Genomic DNA, 6,000 nt, shown 5'->3' on the forward strand with positions numbered 1-6,000 from the left:
TTAAAAGAACTTTGCGGTTTACAAATTTCATCTTTAAGTATATACTCAAGCACCAGAATGATACTATCAGTAAATTCTGTTTTTCAGATCAAAAAAAGTGAGTTTCAGTGAAATCTAGTAATTTGCTGAAGGTAACATGGCTAATAAATAGAAAAGCCTTGATTAATCCAGACTATCTGCTTCCAGGTTTATAGTCTTAACTTTTGTATCTTATTAATGGGGTAATATTTGGTTCCATTTTCCTCTTTTCCATTGTCCATGAAATGAAGGCTGCAAAGTCATACAGTGTGTACTTTGAAGGTCACATTTCTTTTTGCTTAAGGCTAAGATTTTTTAATAAAGGAGACATTAAGATGTGGATCTTTATGCCTCTTAGTACTTTGGGGAGGTGGTAGTTAGGAGCTAAAAATTTTAAAGATATCAGATTTATAAGTAGGAAAATACATATCTTATGCATACTTACACAAAGGTAATATCCAAGGAAAATCAAAGAATTTACTCATATCTTATTTTAAGGATTAATTCTGCTAATAGTCTATACAAGTATCCTTTTCAGTGCATGATACAAAATTTATTGGTTACTGCTACTTTACACAATGTGGTCTCTTTCCAGCTGCAAAACCTAGACTTTCTTTTTCCTTTGGAGTTTGAATGGGTTTTAAGTACAGTTATCAGAGAATATAGGAAGTTCCTGGTTTAAGCCATGGGTTTAATTTAGTTAAGTGTTTTCATTTGTTTTGCTTTGTTTTTGTTTTTTTTTTTTTTTTTTCATTCCTTGAATCACTTCTAAGTTTCATTCATTTAATTTGTCACTCTTCTCTTTTACCCTCATTTAAAAAAAAATTCCTAAATCAAAAATGTCTAGGGAAAATAAGACTGTTTCAGAAAGGAAATATTTTTTAACCCATCTTTCATACCTCTTTTGTACCATTTTAATTTGGATTTTTTTGTAAGACTTTGGATCAGGGATGATTTAGTGGGTTTCAAGTAGCTGTATAAGTATAATAAAACTGATTTGAACCCCTGCTAATTTGAATTTTAGAACAGTTTTTGTATTTTTTTTTATACATATTTTTTTTAAATTTTATTTTATTTTTAAACTTTACATAACTGTATTAGATTTGCCAAATATCAAAATGAATCCGCCACAAGTATACATGTGTTCCCCATCCTGAACCCTCCTCCCTCCTCCCTCCCCATTCCATCCCTCTGGGTCGTCCCAGTGCACCAGCCCCAAGCATGCAGTATCGTGCATCGAACCTGGACTGGCAACTCATTTCATACATGATACTTTACATGTTTCAATGCCATTCTCCCAAATCTTCCCACCCTCTCCCTCTCCCACAGAGTCCATAAGACTGTTCTATACATCAGTGTATCTTTTGCTGTCTCGTACACAGGGTTATTGTTACCATCTTTCTAAATTCCATATATATGCGTTAGTATACTGTATTGGTGTTTTTCTTTCTGGCTTACTTCACTCTGTATAATAGGCTCCAGTTTCATCCACCTCATTAGAACTGATTCAAATGTATTCTTTTTAATGGCTGAATAATACTCCATTGTGTATATGTACCACAGCTTTCTTATCCATTCATCTGCTGATGGACATCTAGGTTGCTTCCATGTCCTGGCTATTATAAACAGTGCTGCAATGAACATTGGGGTACTCGTGTCTCTTTCCCTTCTGGTTTTCTCAGTGTGTATGCCCAGCAGTGGGATTGCTGGATCATAAGGCATGTCTATTTCCAGTTTAGCAGTTCTGTTTTTGTGGTTATTGGGGGGAAAGCTTCAAGAACTCAGAGCTAATGTCTTTGTTACATAGTAGATCTCCCCTTGTTATTCTTAAGTAATGGAATTCTTCAGTGGGTTTTGAAAAGCCATTAGGACTGTCTGAGTTGCATTTTGTTATGGCATTTTACATTGGTCTCATTCATATTTCATCATGCCACCTTTTCTAACCACATTCCATTCATTGTCATTCAAGGAACAGAAATGTTGATTTCTAACAGATTGACTATTCAGTTCTTCTGTCAACAAAGATTACTGTAAAAATCAAACAGAAAGAGAGTAAAAAATAGAATATATTAATTTTCTTCGGGCTTGCTGCCTAATTTCTAGTAAGTCAATTCTACTTTATTTTTGGCATCAAAATGAATAATTTATTTTCTAGCTAAATAGAGCAAGTCTGGTTTGGCTAACTTAGTATACCTATGATAATCTTTGCTTGCATTAGGATAATATAACCTAGAAACCTGGGTTGAGGCCTTGTGCTGTGGTTGGACACCATTCTGTGGCCTAGCTTGTTTGCTTAACATGTGTTTTGATGGAAACAGTCTGACTCTAGAGTCAGGTACTATGGTTATGGTGGAGGGTAAGGGGAGAAAGGGAAGCTGAGGGGAAACTTAGAAATTTCTAAATCATCTTAACTAGAGGAGAGAAAGGAATGGGATTTGGTGTGTTAATAAGGAACAAAATTCTCTAGTGTTCAGGTTGCCAATGATACCAGATAAGATAGCAACCTAAAATATGCAGATAATACCACTCTAATTGCAGAAAGTGAAGAGTAACTTTAGAAGCTCTTCAGAGCCTCTCGATGGGGTGGAAGAGGACAGTGAAAAAGCTGGCTTGAAACTCAGCATTAAAAAACTAAGATCATGGCATCTGGTCCCATCACTTAATGAAAAATAGAAGGGGGAAAAGTGGAAGCAGTGACAGATTTTATTTTCTTGGGCTCCAACATCACTGTGTATAGTGACTGCAGCCATGAAATTAAAAAGATGCTTACTCCTTGGAAGGAAAGCTATGACAAATCTAGAAAGCATATTAAAAAGCAGAGACATCACTTTGCTATCAAAGGTCTAGCTAGTCAAAATATATTTTTTCTAGTAGTCATGTACAGATGTGAGAGTTGGACCATAAAGAAGGCTAAGCACCCAAGAATTGATGTCTTCAAATTATGGTACTGGAGAAGACTCTTGAGAGTCCCTTGGACTGCAAGGAGATCAAACCAGTCAATCTTAAAGGAAATCAACCCTGAATATTTATTGGAAGGACTGGTGCTGAAGCTCCAATACTTTGACCACCTGATACAAATACCTGACTCATTGGAAAATACCCTGATGCTGGGAAAGATTGAAAGCAAAAGGAGATGGGGGGTAGCAGAGGTGATTTGATAGCATCACTATCTAACTCAATGGACATGAATTTGAGCAAACCCCAGGAGATAGTGAAGGACAGGGGAGCCTGGCGTGCTACAGTCCATAGGTTCACAGAGTCAGACAGACTTCACAACTGCACACCAAGTGTTTAGGATTTAAGTGTCGATACCTTCAAGCACAGCAGCCTCAGAAACAGGTTAGGGGAAGCTCCATCTGAGTTTTATTTTTTTGAAGGGAGTGGGTTGGAAAGGGGTTGTTTGTGATGGGTGAGATTTTAATGTCAGAATTGATACATTAGTGATAGATTTCTTGAGAGCTCAACACTATTGAGAAGGTATTATTGGCCCTATTTTGCAAATGAGGAAACTTGAGGTGTAGAAAAGCAAACAGCTTGCCCAATATCACACAGCTAATAAATGGCAGAGTTTACACTCAGATCTGTTTCCAAAGCCTGTATATATACTTAACTGTTATTACACATGCCACTTCCCATTGGTCTATTTTAACCCTAGATTTGTCAGAGACTGACTAAGTGGCTTTGACCAATTTCCTTTTCTTTCTTGGTTCCAGTTTTCTTTAGCTATACAAGGGTGAAGTTGATCACTAAATGATTTCTAAGGTCTTTGTGAGTTTATTCTCAATTTTTTGCATATTCTTTATGCATTTTCCTAATCTCTAAAATATACTTTCATTGGAGACTTGATTTTCTTAGATTTTTGATAACCCTTATATTGTATGGATTAAAGTTATTCATTTGAAGACAAATATCTGAACTACTTTAGGATATTTCTGTTTTCATAAAGGAAGGCTTATAAAATACAATTTTAAGTGTAAAGAAATAATTTAAAAGATTAATTTTTAGCATGACCATGGGAGGCTCAAGATGGAGAGAAATATGTATACATATAGCTGATTCACGTTGTTGTACAGCAGAAACTAACACTATATTGTAAAGCAATTATAGTCAAATAAAAAATTAAAATAACAGAACTCAGGTGGAAAAAAAAAAAAAAAAAAAAAGGCAGGCCAATACGTAGGCAGGCTAGTTTGCAGGAGAGAGCTGGGGAATGAGAATTCTTCAGGTCAGGGCAAATATCAAGCACAAACTTCAAAACCTTTAGTTTGTAGAGCAATTTATGCAAATAGGCTTTGTTGAAAAGAACTGAATCATCTAATTAGTGGAGTTTAACAGCTGAGTGCAGTCAGGAAAAGAGGAAGAGACCCCTTCTCAAATTGCTGTCATCCCAGAGTGATTATAGGCATACTAGAAACAAACTCCCTGAGGCACACATTAGACTCTTAAGACTGTGGGAGGAGAAATAGACCTCATTAAAATCATCTAATCAGTTACTAAACAAATAAGCAAGTAACATTAACAAGCCCAGAGTTGCTACAATATATTGTTTTAAATGTCCAGTTTCCAACAAAATGGTCATGAGACAAAAAGTGAAAGCAAATGGCAAAAGTAAACTCACCTGTATATGAGACCTTAGAAGTGAAAGGATTAAACAATACAATCAAAAGGTAGATATGCTGGACTAGATTAAAAAAAAAAAAACAAACAAACAAAAAAAACTATACATTGTATACAGGAGATATTTTAGATTTAAAGATACAAATAGATGAAAAGTAGAAGGATGGCAAAAAGTAGAGAGGGTATAGTAAATATAAGCAAAAGTAGACTTTAAGGCAAAAACGTACTAGCAATAAAAAGGTATATTTTAGAATAATAAAAGGGTCAGTCTTTAAGATCATTATAAATCTTCGTGTACCTAACAACAGCCCCAAACACATGCAGCAAAAAGTGACAGAATTAAAGGATAGTTAAACAGTATTTTGGGACTCAGTTCCCCACCTTCAATAATGAATAGACTAACTAGGAAGAAAATTAAAGATACAAAAGGCTCAAGCAACACTCTACTCCAATTAGACCTAACAGACATATATAGAACACCATCTAGTAACAGCAGAATACACATTATTTTCAAGAACACATGAGATATTCTCCAGAATATACCATATGCAAAGCCATAAAACAAGTTTTAATAAATTTAAAGGATTAAATCATGCAAAGTATGTCCTCCCACCATAGTGGAATGAAATTGAAAGCAAACAACAGGAGGGAATTGAAAATTTTATGTAGAAGTAAAACAACACTCTTAAATAACCAATAGACCAAAGGAAATTATAGGGGAAATTGGAAAATAACTGATATGAGAAAAAAATGAAACACAAAACCAGCAAGAGGAGTACTCAAAGGAAAATTTATACTTGTAAATACCTATATAAAATGGAAGAGGGACTTTACTGGCAGTTCAGTGGTTAAGACTTCATATTCCCAATGCAAAGGGCATGGATTCAATCCTAGGTTGCAGGACTAAGATCATGCATGCTGCACAGCAGGCCAAAAATAATAAATAATAGATATATATAAAATGGAAGAAAGCTCTCAAGTCAATAACCTAACCTTTCACTTTAAGAAATTAGAAAAAGAACAATCTAAACCCAAAGCAAGGGGGAAAAAGAGTATGGTAAAGGTTAGAGTGGAAATAAATGAAATAGAGAATATAAAAACAATAGAGAATATTAAACAAAAAAGTCAACTCTCTGAGTGGATCAACAAAACTGACAAACCTTTAGCTACACTAAGAAAAAAATGCTGCTGCTGCTAAGTCGCTTCAGTCATGTCCGACTCTGTGTGACCCCATAAGACGGCAGCCCACCAGGCTCCCCCATCCCTGGGATTCTCCAGGCAAGAACACTGGAGTGGGTTGCCATTTCCTTCTCCAATGCATTAAAGTGAAAGTGAAGTCACTCAGTTGTGTCTGACTCTTAGCGA

The sequence above is a fragment of the Bubalus kerabau genome, chromosome X (assembly GCF_029407905.1).
Source record: "Bubalus kerabau isolate K-KA32 ecotype Philippines breed swamp buffalo chromosome X, PCC_UOA_SB_1v2, whole genome shotgun sequence".
In the NCBI taxonomy this organism is placed as follows: domain Eukaryota; kingdom Metazoa; phylum Chordata; class Mammalia; order Artiodactyla; family Bovidae; genus Bubalus; species Bubalus kerabau.